This window comes from Colossoma macropomum, unplaced genomic scaffold (assembly GCF_904425465.1).
Source record: "Colossoma macropomum unplaced genomic scaffold, Colossoma_macropomum, whole genome shotgun sequence".
NCBI classification, from domain to species: Eukaryota; Metazoa; Chordata; class Actinopteri; order Characiformes; family Serrasalmidae; genus Colossoma; species Colossoma macropomum.
Window position 1 is genome coordinate 1,932,591 of NW_023494798.1, and position 19,405 is coordinate 1,951,995.

Sequence of the window (19,405 nt, forward strand, 5' to 3'; positions counted from 1 at the left end):
CAAAATCTGATTTTCTGCAGTTATCGGATTATTAAGTGCATTTAAACACACTCACTGAATGTATTTGGGATTACTTGTAATGTGAGAAGTACTAACCAACTTCTAAGACTGAACTCTGGAGGTGTAGAAAAATATCAGGTGGACACACTTAATGCTGAAAAAAATATATATATTCAGTTGTTCAGGTTTCTGCGTCATGTTTTATATGTTTTTGGCTCTTTTCTTGACATTGAAAAATGAATAACTTGTACTTATTGTCTGTTCTGACAAGAAATAAATGAAACTGACTTTCGTACAGTACTATATTTAGCAAGAATTTTCTATGTGGAAATGTGTTCTCACACTAAAAAATGCTCATAATTGTAGTAACACCCTCATGCAAAACACTAGCAGACAATATATTGTAGACAGATTTAAATATGGTGTTTTTATATGTAACAGAATTAAAATGGTAAGTGGTAATTTATCGCCCACACAGTGAAATGTAGCTGCAGAGGGCTGGATCAGATTCATCTGAACTCTGCCAGAGTTCACTGTGTGCTCCTGATTATACTCTGTTTCATCTTTAATAAATAACGCAGCAGCTTCTTTTGATGATGTCAAAATCAGTTTGAATCAGGTGGAACAGAATTTGTATCCACACAAGCGAACAGAGCCCATTAGGGGCGCTGCTGTCTCACACAGTTAGCAAGAGCGTGTTACCATCAGAGAGATCACACTTCCTCACACTCGCCACAGCTACACATTCAAAGCATGTAGAGTTGTTTTCTGGTAAGAAGCTCCTCTGAGTTACACACTGCCATTCAAAAGTCTGGAATCGATGGGCCTCATTCACCAAAACATTCCCGAGTTTTTTCTTAAATGTGTTCTTGAGAAAGATCCTGAGAAAAAGTCTCCGTCAGATTGACGTGTTCTTAAAGCGCAGAACTGTTCTCACCTTTGTGCTCTTGAGTGTGAGTAGATTCTGTTCTTACCTGAGAACAAATCCCGAAATAAGAGAACACTGGTGAATGTCAGAGTATTTGTAAAAACTGCATTAGTGGATTTTAGAAGGAAATTGTCTCGTAAGAACAGCTGGAGAATGAGGCCCAATGTTTCCGGTGATATAGAACTATTTTGTTTGCAAGTAAACACATAAAATGATTCTGATGCTCATCCTGTGCACTTTCACATTTCAGATAGTTAGTAGGAAAACTACAGAAGCCCATTTGGGCCAGAGGAGGAAAAAATAGTGTGTTTTGTTCTTTCTCTGTTTGTGGCAGCTGTAGGCCAAAAGTGAAAGTATGGTGAAATTCCACAAAATGTTCACTTAAAATCTCAGAATACATTATTTTAATGTCACAGAGCATTTTCAGTCATAATCATCTATAGAATCATTTACAGCTTTGTGCCATTGTTTTATATATGGAAGCCCATTCCCACCAGACAGAGGGCAAAAGCAATGTTTTTTTTTGCTTCTCTGTTTCTGGCAACAGTATGACTAACTTACTGAAAAATATGTCTTAATGTCTCAAAATAACAATTATTTCATTAAAATATTCAGTGAACTTTTTGATAATTAATTTTTATTACATAAAAACTTTGAGAAAATCAATGATCAATTTGAGATTTATTAAGTAAAAAAATTGCCTGACAATAAAGGCACACGTTCTCAAATATGAATTTAATATCTCAGAATACTGACTTATTTTCTTACAACTTTGGCTTTCACTTACTTTCTCAAAATGTTGTGTTGCTGTGAAATAATGAGTTGATGATGATAAAATAGCAGAACAAAGTTTTTTGGGGGACTATTTCGCCTCACAACGTCCTGTATGTATCTGTCTGTAAATGGATTTAAATAAATACATTTTAGGCCAAAAACATTCACAAAACTATCATAAAGCAACATCTCAAACACCAGGCAGCATGGTCAAAACCGTTTTATATAATAACTCGTGAGGGAGCTTTTAGAGGTGAACATCTTGTTCCTATCACCACCACTGTGATGTGCTTTTCACATCAAACCACAAAGAATTGGTAGAATTCTCATTTCAGGCAGATAAGCGCTGTCGCCTCACAGCAAGAAGGGCCTGGGTTCGATTCCTGCCCGGGTGACCAGGGTCGTTTCTGTGTGGAGTTTGCCTGTTCTCCCCGTGTCTGCGTGGGTTTCCTCCAGGTGCTCCGGTTTCCTCCCACAGTCCAAAAACATGCAGTCAGGCTGATTGGATATGCTGAATTGCCCCTAGGTGTGAGTGTGTGGATGTGTGTCTCTGTCTGTCTGCCCAGCGATGGACTGGCGACCTGTCCAGAGTGTATCCTGCCTTCCACCTGATGACAGCTGGGATAGGCTCCAGCACCCCACCACGACCCAGAAGGATAAGCGGTTTAGATGATGTATGTATGTATTATTTATCATTTAATAAGTTTCTGAAATATTGCATGAAACATCTAATAATACTGTAATGTTGTAATCTACACTGTGTAAGTAATATAATATATATCTTTATTCTATATAAAAATCAAAAATTATGAGCATGACAATGATGTCCAATGAATCCAAACTTTTGAATGGTAGTGCATGGGTAGTGTATAGGCAGTGTGGTCTGTTGAGCCACAGACGTTTTGGACTGGGCAGAAAAGCAGGCTGGAGTTCAGCACTGATCAATACTTGAGTGGGTGGACACTGCGGATGGAGCGGGCAGCTACAATGTCCTCTTGGAGCACAGCAAGTGGGCAAATCTGCTTTCAGAGACTAATCAAGGCCTGACATCGCATACAGTCCAGCCTGACTCATCGGTACAAATTCAAAGACAAGAGGACAAAAATCACCGCTGCGCTTGGAGATCAGTGACTTTGGTCTTTGTTGTTGTTTGTAGCTGCTTAATTTTGGTGTTTATTAAATGTTCCCACACAGTCTGATCGCCGCTGTCGTAAGAAGACTTCGTTTCTCATAACTATATAAAATAAGAAAAGGTCTTTTTAAGCTTAACATTTTTTAATGCTCACACAATATAAAGGCCAGCTGGAGGTTTAAATGATGTAAAACAAAAACAAAAAATAATACTACTAATAAAAACTGGGGTGAAAATGGACATCAATATGATGCAGCATTGATTCTTTTGGCCATAAACAAGTGCAGTTCAAGACAGAAGATATCACAATAGAAGACACCATCTTGCTAACATTAAACTAGCAAGCTAGGTACCCAGACATGCTAGCTAGCTAGTACATGTAGTGTAGGTTCTGGCTGATGCTAGTTAGCTAGACAGCATTTACTCTTTTTTGCTAGATTTTTTAGGCTCATTCATCAGCTTAAGTCATCAAACACTGTCGATAATTAATTATCCACTTCAACTTAGCAGAGCAGCAGTACATTTACTAGTGTAGCAGTGGATGTGAACACGTCCTCTCCTCTTCAGTTGGCTGCATATGAGCCGACTGCATTACTCATGACATTTAGTCTTGCTGCATTAACACTTACTCAGATTTCTTTCGGATTTCTCAGTCTGCGCATGTGTGAAAACAGACGGTGGTACAGAAAATAAACAAGATGCAGCAAAACACTTTTGGAGCGACACTGAAACCAAATACATGCTTGACGAAATGAAGGATTTCTATATTCTTCATCTTCCAGACGATGTCTGTTCATATTTTCAGGTAAAGTGGCGCAGTGTTTAAGAAAAAAGCCGCGGCATGAAGTTTGAGTTTTACATATGTTTATGTCACGTCTTCAGTGCATGAAAACGTGTTGATCGGATGACAAAATCTCATTTTCTGCAGTAATCGGATTATTAAGTGCATAATACTGTTCTGACCCTTTATTGTACAAATACAAGGAAGAAACAGAATATTCAAGGCAGAAGGTAGGGAGCTGTAATAAACTTGTCGGTGTACATAATTTATGCTAATTCATTCTAATAGTTCGCATGAATAAGCTGAGTTTGGCCTTTCTGCTCATAACAGGTTGCATTTGGTCACTGCGATGCACCTGAGACTAAAGCACTGTTATTGCAAATTGTGCCACATTGCTTGTTCTTGCCATAAATATTGTTCGGATTTATGGCCTCTGTTGTCTTTATTGGCTGTGTGTTCGCATTCGTATGAGTGAATAACTGTAAGCGTGTGCATGTGTGAGTATGTGAGAATCACTTGTGGCCATTGAAATTGCTTTATTTTCTCCAGGAGGATTCATGTCTTTGTCAGGGCTCCGGCGCGATGTGCCCATCTCCTAGACGATGAGTTGTGACTTCACTTGTCCTCCGGTAATATATTTAACTCCAATCTCCGTCGCGGCCCCGCCAAGCCGGAGCCGGCCAATTTTCCAGATATTTGCAGACAGCTTGAAAATGAACATTAAATATTGATCTGGGGTTATATCAGCGGCACTGGGACACAGACACCCCACGGCCAGGCGCAGAGCTATTCAGGGCGGCTCTTATTTTTATCCGCACCCTTTTAGTGGTTGGAGATGTTAAAAGTTAAAGCCTGGTTCTCCAAAGCCCTGCTAACTGTGCCATTTGGGCTACAGAACTTCTAGCGAATGGATGTTCCACATATCTATCGCCTATCATGACAGTTTGATAAATGTTATGGCTGCCCACTGAAAGTTTGTGCATGCCCTTCTTTTCGATTTTTTCCAAGAAAGTCTATGCCCAGTAATAGTTAACTGGGTTCCTGCAGTTACAGCCCCAATACTTAATCGCCAACACTGTAAAAAATATTCATTTACTGATTTATTTAATGTAAACTATAGCAAGACACTAGCATTTACATACACGAGCATAACTAACATTTTAAACATTGGATTATTCGTTCAGAGGGATGCACTGAGTGCCATTGTAGCAAGCAAATATCACGCCTGCTCCAAAAGCTACCTATAATACAGTGTATGCTTTTGGACAGCGGTTCTCAGCCTTTTCCACCTCAAGGCCCAAATATTTACCACTATCACAGGAAAACAAAACTTTTTTGGCCTGAAATTTTCATTTTAGGGCAAATTTCAACATGAGTGCCAAACCCAGTATGTCACTGAACATACAATATCAATAGATTTGGCTTATTTTACAGTAAAAATCAGACAGAATGGTAATAAATTTAGCTGAAATTCATCTTTTTATCTGTTTACAATGCACCAGTCGCTCATGAGTGGACGAGTGAAACGTCAGGGGTAGTGTATTTTGCTTCTAAAGAAAAGGGCTAAAAAACTGATGAAGGTGCATTGTGCACTGTGGAAGGGCTTGTAATAATATTGTTTACCATTTGAAAACATATTTTTCAATGATTTGTATTACAAAGTGCCATCGCGGGTCCACTACAGACCCCTCAGTAGCCACGTTTACATGCAGCCTAATAATCCGTTAATAATCCGACTAATAGCTCAATCAGAATAGAATACTTCCATGTAAATTCCTCAATTGGAAAAGACTAGTCAGATTGAGGCCATTTGGAATACAATTTCCTTCCAACTTAATGAGGTGGGTAAACCTGTAAATAAACCGTTAAATAGGAGAATAACCACGTAAACACCTGTATCTGATTACATTCCCTATCAGAAAGTTTAAGTCCGTTCTGATCATGTTCGTCACGTCATAGTGAAAGTTTATACCGTTCAACATGGCGGAGCAGAAACTGGTCTGCAGAGGAGACGAAGTTTATGCTCTGATCTTTAAAAGACGGCGGTGGGACGGACGTCCAGCTTATGTGTCTCAGAACACGACGTCTTCCTCTCGGCCTTCTTTAATAAGGACATGTGAAGGACGTTTTCCTGAGTCTGACATCATTTTAAAGTAATTAAAAATACAAGCACTGCTCACTGCTGCTCATCTCACTCTGACTGGACTCATGTGATGCTCATTGTCATAGTAACGTCTATGCTAAGTGGTTCTCTATGCATGAGTGTAATTTTGGGTCAGATTACTTGTGTGCATGTAAACAGAGATTTTTCTTCAGACTGTTGAGTAGAGTGAGCAGATAAACACCTCAGTCTTGATCTGTAATCATAATGTATTTAATCGGATTGGCAAAATCTTTGCATGTAAACACAGCTAGTGTAGGCCTGAGGATCACCTGATGGCCCAGCAGTTCCAGACATCAGACAAAACAGCTTTGGGTTTTGGGGAAAAACAGTTATATCTTAGCTCTCATACAACTAGACATCGGTCAAAACGGCCTCTGACAAAAAAGCATCAGATTAATTGGCCACAGACACCACAGCTTAGGACAGTAAATTTCATGTGACATTGTAAGTCCCTTATTTCTTACTAGATTAATTACAGTTTCATGGTCAATTCAAAGATGACAGTAAACTGCAACAACAACTTTTACTGAACTGCACGATTACTATATACTTTTTTTTATCAAAGATTAAGCTTCAGTTCATGTGCTATCACCATGTTTGCCCCCACACCTGCTTCAGTGTTAGGGAGCAGATCTCAGAATGATGAGAAGTGGAGCTATTATTATTATTACTATTGTTATTATTATTTTTTATTGTACTTTATTATTTTTTTATTGTTATTGTTGTTGTTGTAGAAAGACTTGGTGGAAAAAAGGTAAAGTTTAAGCAAAGAAAAAACCCTGTGCCAGTCTGTGCCAAATCCCTTTTACCCTGCCCCCCCCATCCCTCCCCCCCCCCAATGCCCTTATTCATTTACTGTGGTTATTTTCCACACGGCTACCTCAGTAAGAGGATATTGTTATCAAAACAGGCCTAATTCCAAGGAATGTTTCATTTTTTAAGGAATAAAGAAAGGATTTTCTCTCATTTGAAAAGCTTTTTCTGACTAATGGTTTGACTTTTTTTTCCAAATTATTATTAACCCCACAAAATCTCAGGCTTATTACATACTAACTCTTATTATTCAGTAACTACAGGGACTTCAGTGCGAACTGACTGAGCTACTCTTAGGTTATAGAAGTGTGTAATAAACCTTTAGGCCCTGGCCATTTAAGGGGTTGAATCACATATTAAAACACTTTTGGCCCAAAGGTGGTTTAAACACATGAGGGGTTTGAGTGTTGGTGAGAGGTGACCTCACAGCAAGGGGATAAAAGGTGTGAGCTTTGGCATTATTCCTAAGGGAGCACTTTTATCAGTTGCTCCTTTAGTGGCACAATTATTTTATCTTTCTACTTGATACGCTTCAGTCATTTCAAATCGAAAAAGAAAACCTGCTCGTTTATTTGTATTCTAAAATCGAGCTGTCCCCAAACTTTTGATAAGCAGCATATATAGTGTGGCTATGACTTTTGTTTGCCGACAACATTGCAAATAAAATGTCAGTGAGGATTATTGTGACCTCAGAATGTCATCTATTTTACAGACGTCATGGTAATGCGAATAATTAATTTTGGATTTCAGGGTGTACCTCAGGGCTCAGTGTTGGGTGCTGATGGGATTAGACATTTCATAGCCTACGCAACGCTAGCCATTTTATCTACATTGCCTTCATGGTGTAAATGCTTCTGTTCTCATAAACGCTTCCCTTTGAATATCGCAGAACCTCAGAGCAGCTCTCCCAGGCGATCATGATTCCTTTTGATTCTGAGTTCCAAGGCCAACAGTTATGCAGCAGGTCAAGAATCTTTGATGTGCTACAATCACAAAGTCACCTTTAATCCTTAGAAGCTGTGTTTATTGATGAGGATCAATGTTATATGAATTATTTCTCATTCAAAACTCATTGAAAAGTGGAGAAATTCTGTGGACTGTGCAGATTTTAGACTTTCAATCTACAACACCACTTTTAAAAAAGTCGGGACGCTGTGTAAAACGTAAATAAATGTAAAAAAAAACAGAATGCAATGATTTGCAAATCTTGTAGACCCATATTTCATTCACAATAGAACATAGAACACATATCAGATGTTGAAAGTGAGACATTTTACCATTTCATGAAAAACATTGACTCATTTAGAACTTGATGGTAGCAATGCATCTCAAAAAGTTGAGACAGGGCCGTGTCTACCGTTGTGTAGCATCCCCTCCTCTTTTAACAACAGTCTGTAAATATCTGGGAATTGAGGAGACCAATAGCTGGAGTTTTAAAGAGGAATGTTGTCCCATTCTTATCTGATGTAGGATTCTGGCAGCTCAACAGTTCTGGGTCTTCTTTGCCAGATTTTCGTTTCATGAGGCACCATGAGGTTTTCTATTGATGAAAGGTCTGGACTGCAGGCGGCCAGTTCAGCACCCAGACTCTTCTTCTGTGAAGCCATGCTCTTGAGACAGATGCAGTATGTGGTTTAGCATTGTCTTGCTGAAATAATCAAGGCCTTCCCTGAAAGAGATGCTGTCTGGATGGGAGCATATGTTGTTCTAAAACCTCTATATACTGTTCAGCATTTATAGTGCCTTTCCAGATGTGTAAACTGCCCACACCATAGTCAATGCAGCCCCAGACCATCAGAGATACAGGCTTTTGAACTGTGCACTGATAACAAGCTGGATGGTCCCTCTCCTCTTGAGTCCGCAGGACACGGCATCCATGGTTTCCAAAAAGAATTTCACATTTTGATTCATCTGACCACAAAACAGTTTTCCATTTTGCCTCATTTTAAATGAGCCTTGGCCCAGAGAAGACGGCGGCGTTTCTGGATAGTGTTCACATATGGCTTCTTCTTTGCATGATACAGCTTTAACTTGCATTTGCAGATTGCACAGCGAACTGTGTTCACAGACAGTGATTTTTGGATCCTGGGCCAATGCAGTGATTTCCAGTACAGAATCATGCCTGTTTTCAATGCAGTGTCTCCTGAGGGCCCGAAGATCACAAGCATCCAATATTATGCACTGTAGATGATGCAATATCCAAGGTCTTAGTAATTTTACATTGAGGAAAATTTTTCTGAAATTGTTCCACAATTTTTAGGCACAGTTTTTCTCAGATTGGTGAACCTCTGCCCATCTTTGCTTCTGAGAAACTCTGCCTCTCTAAAATGCTCTTTGTCAACCCAGTCATGTGTGTTAATTGCAAATTGCTCCTCCAGCTGTTTTTTATTAGTACCACTTACTTTTCCAGTCCCAACTTTTTTTGAGATGTGTTACTGCCATCAAGCTCTAAATGAGTTAATGTTTTTCATGAAATGGTAAAATGTCTCACTTTAAACATCTGATGATTCTATTTTCTATTGTGAACAAAATATGGGTCTATGAGATTTGCAAATCATTGCCTTCTGGTTTTATTTACATTTTACACAGCGTCCCAACTTTCTTGGAATTGGGGTTGTATACTACATTTGCGCTTGTTAGGGTTCGAATCTGATGAAGACTCGTTGCTGTGTACTGTATCTTGTTCGGCAGTAAGAAAAACTATCCAGTATATTTTTGCAATGTTTTTGTCATTTAATGACTTTGAAATAAACATTACATTGTCAGTGCAGACTTGAACCCGTCAATACTGAATGCAAATCAGATGTAATGCAATTCATCACATAACTAAGCAACTAATGACATGATTGATTTCTATACATTTCCTGTGCAGGATTCTTATATACCTTCCTGTGCTGAGACTGTAAAAAGGAGGTTGGTCATTTTTTTGTTTCCCCAGAGCTGCAGGATAAACAGTGTGCCAGTCAGAGACATCACACAGATTACTGCTAATACCGGAACTGCTGAACATCCACACCGGAGGCCGAACGCATTGATATAAGAGATTAAATCTCCATGTCTGGTTTCATTTCATGTGTTTAACACTGATGTGCCTGCTTCTGTTCATGATCCCTCTGTGCTGCAACAGCTCATGTAAGATTCAGTCCACTAATAGAAGTCTAACACAATAAGGTACACCCTACTGTGGGACAGTGAAGGTGGATTTGGGCTTCTCTGTGTGTATAAGTGTGTGTATTTCGTCCTTTGTTGGGACTAAACCTCACATGCGATGATGAAAGTATGAACATCGGGTCTTATTCATGAAACCTTCGTGAAAACATGAGCAAACTGCAAATAAATTATGAATACGACCTTCCCGAAAACTCTCCACCACACAAACACAGCCCAAACAGCAAATTTATTAGAGAACATGAGTCTGTTAATGACTGATATGATGTGTATGTTAATGATTGATATGAATGATACCAATGATTCACAAACTGGGCATGCACACACGTTCAGTTACAATTCGCATACAATTACCATAAGCCATGCCCATAAATAAAAAAAATAACCACCATATTTTTATATATCGACAACTTTTATTTTCGAGTGTCAGCAGTGGTTTTTTAAGATTAGATACAATAAGATAAATTCAGATGAATCCTTTATTAGTCCCACAACGGGGAAATTCTCAGTGTTACAGCAGCAAAGGGACAGCAAGGCACTCAAGAAAAGAAAAGAAGTAACAAGAAGAGAAATAACAAGCAAATAATTAACCTTGTTAATTCCTTAACAAGGTCTTTACAGCTTGTTACTTGTTACTTCATAGGCAATATACACCGATCAGGCATAACATTATGACCACAGAACAGGTACTATTTGGGTGGTGGTCATTCTCAGCACTGCAGTAACACTGACATGATGGTGGTGTGTTAGTGTGTGTTGCGCTGGTCTGAGTGGATCAGACACAGCAGTGCTGCTCGAGTTTTTAAACACTGTGTCCACTCACTGTCCACTCTATTAGACACTCCTACCTTGTCAGTCCACCTTGTAGGTGTAAAGTCAGAGACGATAGCTCATCTGCTGCTGCACAGTTTGTGTTGGTCATCCTCTAGTCCTTCATCAGTGATCAGAACTGATGGAGTAAAAACTCCAGCAGCACTGCTGTGTCTGATCCACTCAGACCAGCACAACACACACTAACACACCACCACCACGTCAGTGTTACTGCAGTGCTGAGAATGATCCACCACCCAAATAGTACCTGCTCTGTGAGGGTCCATGGGGGTCCTGACCACTGAAGAACAGGGTAAAAGGGGGCTAACAAAGTATCAGAGAAACAGATGGACTACAGTCTGTAACTGTAGAACTACAAAGTGCATCTATATACACTGCCTGGCCAAAAAAAAGGTCACCACCTGGATTTAACTAAGCAAATAGGTAAGAGCCTCCCATTGGATCATTACTGCATGGGTGATTATGTTTCAGCAGGCAACAAGTTATTTAACCCTAACTGATGCAATGAGTAGCTTCTAATTTGTTAAACAACCATGTCGAAAGGCACATCCTGTGGTCGTGGAAAAGATGTTCATCTGTTTCAGAAGGGTCAAATTATTGGCATGCATCAAGCAGAGAAAACATCTAAGGAGATTGCTGAAACTGCTGAAAAGCTGTGTAGCCTTAAAAAAAAAACACTCATCAGTGAGGCTAAACGGCAAAAACGGCTTCAATTTGCCAGGGAGCATAAAGATTGGACTCTGGAGCAATGGAAGAAGGTCATGTGGTCTGGTGAGTCCAGATTTACCCTGTTCCAGAGTGATGGGCGCATCAGGGTAAGAAGAGAGGCGGCTGAAGTGATGCACCCATCATGCCTAGTGCCTACCGTACAAGCCTGTGGGGGCAGTGCTATGATCTGGGGTTGCTGCAGTTGGTCAGGTCTAGATTCAGCAACGTTACGTGCCCAAAGAATGAGGTCAGCTGACTACCTGAATATACTGAACGACCAGGTTATTCCATCAATGGATTTTTTCTTCCCTGATGGCACGGGCATATTCCAAGATGACAATGCCAGGATTCACCGGGCTCAAATTGTGAAAAAGTGGTTCAGGGAGCACGAGACATCATTTTCACACATGGATTGGCCACCACAGAGTCCAGACCTGAACCCCATTGAGAATCTTTGGGATGTGCTGGAGAAGACTTTGCGCAGTGGTCCAAATCTCCCATCATCAATACAATACAATATATATATATATATATATATATATATATATATATATATATATATATATATAAACATTATAATAGAAAAGCAAAAAATCTTTACACTATAGATATGTTTTAAAAATATTGCACATGGTGTATTGATTATATTGCACACAGGAAATGGTGTTGAATTCCACAGTGTTTTATGGGGGGGGTGGGGGGGGCTCTACTGGGCGCAGTGCTGGTTGTACAGTCTAACAGCAGCAGGAAGGAAGGACCTGCGATAGCGCTCCTTCACATACTTGGGGTAAAGCAGCCTGTCACTGAAGGAGCCCAGTGCTGCCAGAGGCTCATGCATGCGGGTGGGAGCTGTTCTCCAGCATGGATGCTAGTCTGGCTAACATCCCCCTGTCTCCCACCGTCTGCACTGGGTCTAGGGGGCTTCCCAGGACAGAGCTGGCCCTCTTAATGAGTCAAAAAATTAAACAGATTATGCCGTCTAAAACTCCTGGGGTGATGCGGCTCATTGAGGGCTGAGAAATTCCTGATCTGTCAGCAATCTCTTGCTGGAATATTCCAGTGGCCAAAAAGCCAAGCGTGGATAGCACCTGCAGAGGTACGAGGAATAGCGTGGGATCTGTTGGACTCCCTTCTCAAAGCTGGCTCTAAAATGTTGCATAAATGCAAACGAATGATCTCAGTGGACGAAAGCGACGAACCAGCCAGTCATCAGTCTCAGCTAATAAATCTGTACGATCTCTAAAGGTCTGTTCTCTCTGCAGAGCTTCGTCTGCTAAATCCAGCAGCAACGCAAGTTCAGCCATTTCCACAGGTGACCATTACAGACCCTAAACGTTTTTGCAATGAAATTATCCACATTAATTAACTAATTGGCCACATGTGTAACAACATAATTTAGCAAACAATTACTCTGTACTTTCTATTGGAAGTTCCTCTGAATAACAGGCTGTATTAGGAAAGTGCTTATTAAGTGTAATTTTGTTTGGTTTTATTTTTTGATACGTTATTTATAATTTAATTCTTTAGTTGTTTCTTAAATCACAGTGCAGTCATATCAAATGATATTTTGGGTGTCTTTTGAATATTATGCACACTTTGCATGTGGTCAGGAGCAGCTGTGAATTTTGTTCATACTTACCAATTTTGAGACTACGAACACTGAATGGGGGCATTTATGAAAAAAGCGTTTTATGAATTATTTATGCGCAATTATGAATGAGGCCCATTGTGTGGTTGTGTTAACATTACACTGCTAAAAATGGTATCCGAGTGAATTTACAAGTGGACATATCTAATATGTTCTCATTTTGAGATTGTGAGCTTCGTGTAAGATCATTAAACTTATTTCTAGACATGTTTACTTGTTTTAAGTGATTTTGGTAAATCACATTATCTCACTATATCTGTACATATTTTTGCATGTTGTAAGAAATACGCTTGAAACAAGCAATATTATCTGCTACTAAAGTAAAAGTAAAAGATGTCTAGATATAGTGTGTTAAAAGATTTTATAATACGCTAATAATAATAACCAGCGCTGTCGCCTCACAGCAAGAATGGCCTGGGTTCGATTCCCGGCCGGGTGACCAGGGTCGTTTCTGTGTGGAGTTTGCCTGTTCTCCCCGTGTCTGCGTGGGTTTCCTCCGGGTACTCCGGTTTCCTCCCACAGTCCAAAGACATGCAGTCAGGCTGATTGGAAATGCTGAATTGCCCCTAGGTGTGAATGTGTGTGTGTGAATGTGTATGTCTGTCTGTCTGCCCTGTGATGGACTGGCGACCTGTCCAGGGTGTATCCTGCCTTCCGCCCAATGACAGCTGGGATAGGCTCCAGCACCCCACCGCGACCCGGAAGGATAAGCTTACAATAACCTCAAAATGAGAACTTTTAGATATATTCACTAGATTTAAGATCATTTCATTTGGCAAGATACATGATTTGCGGTGTCTGCTCTCCATAAGGAAAAATGCTTTTAATCCACAAGACTGCAGCTTTAATTAGAGCACTTTCTACCCTGGAGCTGTTAAACTGGTCACACCCACAGCTCCCACCAGATCATGAATATAAACACCGCTTACACTATATGCACACTGCATTTTAATGTTATTCCACACTGCTGACTGACTTCATATACACATGGACTGAACACTTGAACTAATATTCATACCATTGTTTACTGAACGATACCTCTGAAAATTGATGGACATATTTTGCACATTTTGGGTCAATTACCCTTGAAAATTGCTGCACACATTTCGCACAAATTGGGTCAACTACCTCTGAAAACTGCTGCAAATATTTTGCACATCCTCTGAAAGTTGCTGCACATATTTTGCACATTTTGGATCAACTACCTCTGAAAATTGCTTACTTCTAGTTATAATTAGGATAATCAATAGACTTTTGTATACTGAGTTAACATCTCAGCTTAATGCACAAAACAGGTCGGTTTTTTCCTCGTAAAACTGAATAACATTCAATTTTTCTGGACCTTATTATCTTTTTAGTTCATGTCTCTGGGTATACTGAGTACAACCCAACACATTACATCATTTGATAGACACAATTTTTGTTTTCCTGTAATCTTGGAACACAATGACTTATGCCCCACCCCTTAAAATCTTCTGAGTTTTGATGACATCACTGTGCACCGCTGGGTGTGGAAAAATATTACCAAAAATATCATTATTCATGTCCTGCACCCCCTGCATCTCTCATGGAGAGAACATACTTAGCTAAGTGACACTCACTGATCCCATAATTCACTCACTAAAACATCACTGTACAGAAGGAAGATGCATCATGATGTCCCATTTAGGTTGATCTCATCATGGAAGGAAACGGAAAATCAAATCTGTTATTTTAAAATGAAAAGGTCTTGTTCACTATTAAAATGTGAAAGTTTAAGAAGAATCTATATAGCCTATTAATTTATCTATAATCTTTATTTAAATGTACATAAGCTTAGCTCCGCCCACTCTCACTGAAGTCATATGGAGTGTTGTTCCTGCAGTCTGCAGAGGAGTGGAAGATAACTATTAAATGTTGTGCTGTTCCAGGCTGTCAGGAAGCAAATGGATAATTGTGGCCTTCCAAAGAATCCATACATCCAAAAGGAGCGGCTGAAGTTTTTTTTTCCTCAATCTCTTGGAAGATTTTGGACCAAACAGTTTGTTTTGCACGTTTTAGCCTGGACTGCTTTTTTGAATGCAGCCCAAGATAAAGCTGCCAGTCTAAAAGGAGTTAATTTACCTCCACCAGTGTGAAAGCCATACAACAAAAAACAACACAAATATTTTATGTGGAAAAAAGTCTTGATTCAACTCACCAGCGAATTCCTCACTTTTTAACACAGGAAAAGCATAATGCAGCGCTGCAGTCCTTCAGGACCAGTTGGCTGTCCCAGGAGTCAGCACCAAAGAGTATCCATGCGTTTGCTGGCCACGGGCAAATTGTGGATTCGCTGTAGTCTCCTCATTGGCTCATTGCCTCCTGCAAACTCACTCGGCTGATGAAAAAGGAAGCGTGTGCACTTTACGTTTTTAGTTGAGTGCTCCCAACCCTCCTCCTGCCTTCCTACCGAGCCCTAATCTAACACATCTGACCCAGTTCATTAAAGACTTCACAAGATATTGATCAGACTTCTCTAATTCAGGAAGATATTGATCAGTCTGATCAAGTGTGGTGGATTAGGGTTGGAGTTCATTCAAGTCAAGTCAAGTCGAAGTGCTTTGTTGTTATTCTTAAAACTTCACTTGGCAACAAAATATGCTGGACGACAAAAAACATATTAAACAACAGGTCAAGACAAATATCATCCACACAAAACAGACACACAAGAGTCAAAATATGAACATTGCTACATGTAAGCTAATGCTACTGGGCATTGATAGACTGGCAGCCTCCTTAAAAAGATAAGCACAAACCAACACACTTTTTTTTTACAAGCTGACCTACACTCAGGCTGCACTGCTCAACATGAACAGGCTGAAAGTGGTTTTCACCTCTTTTAATACTCTGCTGGTCATCCTTGAAAAAGGTTGACAGGCCACACAGAGATACTTCTGCCATTTAGCAGTCCTATCAAGCATGTACATATCATTAGTAAAGCATAGTAACTCAGTGTTTTAAACATTTTATTGTGTTTTTAATGCTAATTCAATGCAAACCTAGCTTAATATTACTGCTTATCCCCTGATAGGCTGATGTAGGCTATCAAAATTTTCTAATTATTCTTTTAATGCTCTAATATTTTCTGATAAGGACATTCGCCAGCTACTTGTTTGAATGTTCCTGTTCCACCTTAAATAGTACATTAAATGGTAATAACTGCTGCATAATTTAAGGTGGGACAGGAAAATTGGAATAAGAAGCTGATTTCAGCTTCGTAGTTTTAATGCTGGTAGTATTTTGTTTTTTTTGATAAGGTGATTTAAGAGAGCACAATTCGTCAGAACACTTGCCTTACTTTCATGTAGCTTAGTGATGTCAACTTGATGTGCAGCAGCATTAGCCTGCATGTTATATTAGTATTATGACTTTTTAATGACCTTGGCATTTAGAGGATCCAGTGATATATTGAAGAAGAATGTACACAGGACAAAACATATATTTTTGCCATAGAGAAATCAAGCTTAGACCCAGCTGTAAATTTTGGCATAACACACACTACATAGTTGATTTTGTGACATCACAAAAACAGTAAAAAGTTCAAGTCCATGGATGAAACTGACTTCAGAATTTTACAAGGCCCATATTATGGAAAACTGAATTTTCATAACTGTTTTGATGTTTGATGTAGTATGTAAACATTGTTAAAGTTTCAAAATGTGCCATTTATTCCCCAGACCATACAGTCCATATATAGAAACCAAGCTTCAAAAACACTAATTTTGAATTCACTGTTTTTGTGATGTCACAAAAATCATCACATTTGCATATATCCATCTATTCAACCTTTAACAGTAAAGCCCCGCCCATTCATTCATGCTCCATTCGCTCCCCAGTCCACATCATCCATATACTGAAGTCACAAAAACCAACACATTTACATATATCCACCATTTCAGCCTGCAGCAGTTTGGCTCCACCCATTCACACTGAAGTTATAAAGAGTGTTTCAGCACAGACTGCTTTTTGAATGAGGCACAATACACGGCAGTCAATTAGAACATAGGACATTTACATATATCAGTGTTAAAGGCACAGTAATAAAAAAAGCCTGTTTAATTCCAAGGGATTGAGAGAGTTTGGAAAGTTATCATGTAGAAATGAATTATGGTACAAAAATACATGCAAAGGATATAATTGAACCTCAGGGAAAAAATAAAAAATATGAAAATAGAAGGAAATGGGTCCTTTAATGTTTTTAAATTTCCAAGTGTTTAAAAGTAGGGAAAAGTATTCCATAACATTTTTTATATTTCACATTATATTCCATGGCACCTTAAACTAAAGGTACATTGTGAATCCTAATTGTAGTGGGAATAGTTGCTAAGGTGCCCCAATGTAAATTTAATTTAATAAATGTAATGGGCCCATAGCACACCCTTAAGGTCCACTTATGATGCTTTTCTGGTTTCATCACCCACATATTCATTTAATAATTTATTCATTTATTTCTACTTCAGCCTTTTCCAATCTCTTTGTATCCCAGGCCATTTTTGTCACCGCACCTTTAGGACTGGCATATGTAAATGAGCTCTGTTCTGATTAGTGACTCTATATTGTGCCTCATTCAAAAAGCAGTTCAGGCTGAAACACTCCTTATAACTTCAGCATGAATGAGTGAGGCTAAACAGCTGTAGGCTGAGTAGGTGGATATTGTGACATCGTAAAATCATTGAATTCACAACAGGCTGTTTTTGCAGCTTTGTTTCTATATGTGGACTGTATGGATTGGGGAGTGAATAGCAAGGAGTACAAGTCATAGCCATGGTCTAGCCTTGAGCTTTGGGCTAAGACAGGGCCAAATCATCAGGAGGGCAGTTTGGAACAGCTACCTCAGTGTAATAACCACTAGTTCATCTCTGTGTTTTAATGTATTACATTTTAGGTCCAAAATGTAGGTGTCATGATTCATATGATGTCAGAAAATGTTGTGCTGCTGTTTATGAACATCATATATGCTGCAACCTGCAAGTCTGTGGTGTTCTCTTGGTGCAGGGAAAGAATTTGACTCAGAGCTTGTCATTGTGCCTGTGGTTTCTTGTACGTGTTTTGATTGATTTTCACTTTGTTCCTGATCCTTTATTGCTTGCTTCACCTGTATTTTCCTCCACAGTATGTAATCTGGCCTTGCTTTCTTCCCTGAGGCCTTACAGAGCGGAAACACCTCTGGGATGATGTGATTGATCCTCGAAACACAGCTCGACCAGTAGTTTGTCCTTTTTTGTACTTTCTTGTTTTAGTTTTCACCTTATATATGTAAATGAGCACTGTTTTGATTTGCTGCCCTGTATTCTGCCTTGTTCAGGAAGCATTCCATACTGAAATGGGAAACAAACCACAGACTAAAATTCTCAAAGTGGAAAAAATGAAGGTACTTCTCTATTAGTCAGCATTGAACCGATCAGCTTCATCATCTATCTATATTTGTCACTTTTGGCCTTTTCATTAATGTGTTATAACTGTTTACTAGTGATTGTTAAGGTGTTTATGACCTAATTAAAAATCATTTATAAACCCCTTTTAAGGGTAGTCTTATGTTAAAGTAGCACCAGTGAAGTTTAGCTGCTCTTTTCAGAGGAGTGGATTCTAAGGAAGGCTGCAACGATCCTTTTGCAGTCAGGAACAACACATGTCTCACTGTAATCTTTCACTCCAAAAACACTGCTACAGACTTTCTGCCACAGACTGTCCCCCTTTTTGAAAGCACATGATTCCCTAAATGTAACTAAAGCCCAGCAGTGAGGAGCTGAACTTTACCCTCCTCTGCTGTCACTGCAGACTGGCAGGGTCTCCTACAGAGCAGCGCTGGTAGCTGTTAATGAAGTGATGCTCTTTTATTTGAGGGTCCCATTTCAGAGGGAAGATTTCAACCACTACAGCTTGTAACAAGGGGCAAGATGACACTCGAAAACAAGGGGTAGGAGTAAAAAATAAGAAATGGGATTGGGCCATGGACTGTTCCTCATATGGCTGGTGGCCATTTAAGGGGTTAACAATATTTACATAGCACAGCAAAATTTTATGCTATAACGTGGTCTAATTTCTGCATATAACAAATTCAGTTCAAGATGAGTCATGAGACAAGAGAGTTCTGGACTCTGCAAGTAAAAACCTCAGCAAAGCATTTTTAGATGACTACATGGGGAGCATTGTTCTATTTCTGGCTCTTTATGGTCAACACGCTATCAGCCTGAGCTCACTCGCTCTCTGAACGTCATTGGTAAATATTGGCAGACAACTTGAGCAGATGTGATGAAATCTTCTGTTCTTGGCCAGACTGACCCCACACTGCTATTGGTTATTCCACTAGAGAGGAGAGAGAGAGAGAGAGAGAGAGATCCGGAAGGGATATTTTGATCTGACCAGTGCAATAAACCTGCAGCACCAGCCTCCATCTTCCAGCTCCCAAGCTCACTCAGGCAGTGCAGAAGAAGACA